Source organism: Myotis lucifugus, unplaced genomic scaffold (genome assembly GCF_000147115.1).
Source record: "Myotis lucifugus unplaced genomic scaffold, Myoluc2.0 scaffold_211, whole genome shotgun sequence".
Classification (NCBI taxonomy): domain Eukaryota; kingdom Metazoa; phylum Chordata; class Mammalia; order Chiroptera; family Vespertilionidae; genus Myotis; species Myotis lucifugus.
Genome location: NW_005871259.1, coordinates 1,976,764 through 1,979,572, shown reverse-complemented (window position 1 = coordinate 1,979,572; position 2,809 = coordinate 1,976,764). Strand labels below are relative to the sequence as shown.

The window sequence follows — 2,809 nt, the reverse complement described above, 5'->3', positions numbered from 1 at the left end:
AGAGTCTTAATTAAAATACACTTCTATCCTTTCATATTAAATTTGTCTGGAAGATCTAAATATCCTCCAAACCGAATAGATTTTTTAAGGAAGGTTTTCTAGTTTCAATTCCACACTGACTTGTTTGCCTCGCTCAAGTTAATATATATCTCTGTCAAGACAAGTCCCCCTTCATATGTACTCAGGTTGTTTCAACAGGGTCACCTTGATTATTCTCAGCCTAAGGCAGGACAATTTATTAAGAAGTTATTAGATAAATATTTGTTGACTGAATGAAAGATCCTTCCTCCCAAAGATTTAAAGTTAAGCTGTCAAAATAAAATAAAATAAAAATTAAGCTGTCAGACCCCATGCAGCTGCTCTGGTACAAGTTATGGTATGAAAGATCCCTCTCTCAAACACACAAGCCTAACTGTCAGGAATGCTCTGCTTCCCCCATAAACAAAAAATAATAGTCATGGATACACATTTTCACACAGGTCAACCTGAGCAAGGACAACATCCATTCCATATACATGTCTGACACAACTGATCGGTACCAAATATATTATCCAACCAGTCACATATGCCCCTATCTTTCCAATGAACTCAGGATTTGCCTGTCAAAGACCTTCAGAGGCTCCATTCATTGTATGATGGAAATACTACTTGAGTAGTGGTCAAACCATTGAATTATAATCCCAACTTTGTCCCCAACTTAACTTGTGACCTTGGAAAAATTATCTCATTATGCCTCAATTTCCTATTCTGTCAAATAGGAGAAAACATCTATCCTACCATTTTCACAGGGATTTAGGAACACACACACACACACACACACACACACACACACACACAAACTGCAAGTGCAGTTTGAAAAATACAAATGCTTTACTCTATTATAAAATGTTGATATAAATTCGGGTCCTCCAAAAGGCCAAGCATTCTTTATACCCTCACAATAATTGTGCTGTTAAAGATGGTCTGGGGGCCCTCGCATTTACACGATGCACTCTATTAGAGAAACCAACTATTCCCAAGACCACACCTGGCTATGACAGGCTTCTCCCATCCCTGACCCCAACACACACACACACACACACACACACACACACACACACACTACCTAGTGTGTCTACAATACTACTGCCCTGACTGCTCTTCCCCAACAAGTAATAACGCACTCTCTCCCAAACCCTAAAATACACACGCATGTCAATCATCAGGGAACAACATCCCACGTTTTATTTTTAAAATAAGCTAACTTAAAGGGGGAACTCCATTACCCTTATACAAATACAAGCAAACTCTTCCGGAACACTTTCCTTCCTTACACACACACACACACACACACACACAGCCGCTCTATACCAACAGACCATCTGTCTTCTAGACCAAAAACATGTCTTTCCATGTACAAACTAACCAGTAACATTTATTCAACTTAGAACCCTGAGATCGTTCTGTCGTTCGCTGCATGCAGTTCAGCGGGTCAGGAGCACAACAGACCCGATCGTGCAGGCAAACTACCCTCCGAAGCTCACTTCTCCTGCCACTCTCCTCCCCGCAACAGACGGAGCCCGGACCTGGGGGGATGCTCCCGTCGGGCCCACACCACACGCGAGATAAACCTGTCAGGGACACGGGCGACTCCGCCTCCGCTGGCTGACTTTCCCGCCCCCCGGCCCCACGCCAGGGGCCCGCCAGTGAGGGACACTCCTTCGGCCCCGCCAGGAGGGACTTCCCGATGAGCTCAGGATCCCCTGCCCGGCGCTCCCCTCCCCCATTCCCGCCGCCGCTCTCCCGGAGGCGCGGGTCCGGGAGATGACAGGAGCGCCCCGGCAGCCCAGGCTTGAGTAGCGGAGGAACGACTTAGGCCCCAAGGCCTCCCCCGGCGGTTCTACTCACCGTGTCAGAGGCCGAGGCCCAGCGATGAGAGTGCAGGGAAGTGGGGAAGAGGGGACGGCCGCCACCAGGCTCCTCCGCTTCCCCGGGTCCACAGCGGATCCCTCTCGCTTGTCAAGAGGCGGCCGGCGGGGGAGCGGACTGGCGGAAACGGGAGAGAGGAGAAGAGAAAGGCGTGGGGCTAAAGCTGGAGAAACTGAGGGGAGGTGGGTCCCGCAACCGAGACGGGGATCGTCTCCCCCTCCGCCAAGCGAACCCAAAATGGCGGCGGAGTGGCGGCGGCAGAGCGGCGGCGGCAGCTCCTCGGGAGGGAGGGAGGGAGCGAAGGGCGCCTCGTACCCCCCCACCTCCCACTCCTCCCTCTTGGCTTTCTCCACCCCCCCTCACCCGACTCCGGCGGCGGAGCGCGCACGCCCGCCCACACGCGCCGGAGTGGAGCTGGGCTCGTCGCTCGCGGCTCCCACCAACCACCACCCTCGGCCGCCCGGCGCGCCCGCCAGCCCGGACGCGCTCGCTCCAGGGCGCCTCCTCGCTCCGCTCCCGGCTTCCCCTCGGCCCCTGTCGAGCCGGCGCTGGCGCGGCCCTCACGCGTACCTCCAGCGGCGCGAGCCCCAGCCTCCTCCTCCTCCTCGGGCTCCTCTTCTTCCCTCCCCCCTTCCCCGCCCCCACTGCCACCAACAGCCGCCGCGGCCGCCGCCGCCTTCCTCCTCGACCTCCTCTCACAACAATAAAAAAAAAATGGAGGATGCGATACCCAAAATGCCACCGGGGGGTTGTGAAAGTAGAAACTGGACGCGCGGTAAAAACAGGATGAGGATAGCGCGGAGGAGAGAGTTGTGGCCTAGACTCACTCCCTTGAAGTAACGTAACCTGTGCACAACGAAATCGAGAGCAAGGATCCCGCGGGACGGGAACCTTTCCTCCC

General features: G+C 53.5%; 2 protein-coding genes across 7 annotated transcripts in view; one reads left to right on the top strand and one right to left on the bottom strand.

Moving 5' to 3' along the window:
* ASH1L (ASH1 like histone lysine methyltransferase) overlaps positions 1 to 2,537 on the bottom strand; it is a 124,895-nt gene extending 122,358 nt beyond the window's left edge. For 4 of the 6 annotated variants that reach the window (XR_002831441.1, XR_002831442.1, XM_023761598.1 and 1 more), the window contains exon 1: positions 1,888 to 2,236. The gene's annotated coding sequence lies outside the window, so the exon portion shown is untranslated. Of the gene's footprint in view, positions 1 to 1,887; positions 2,238 to 2,478 lie in introns of those variants that run through there. The other 2 variants (XM_023761597.1, XM_006097833.3) reach the window with 2 other exon arrangements.
* DAP3 (death associated protein 3) overlaps positions 2,072 to 2,809 on the top strand; it is a 26,857-nt gene continuing 26,119 nt past the window's right edge. Inside the window, exon 1 of the mRNA XM_014463577.2 lies at positions 2,072 to 2,090. The gene's annotated coding sequence lies outside the window, so the exon portion shown is untranslated. The remainder of the gene's footprint in view (positions 2,091 to 2,809) is intronic.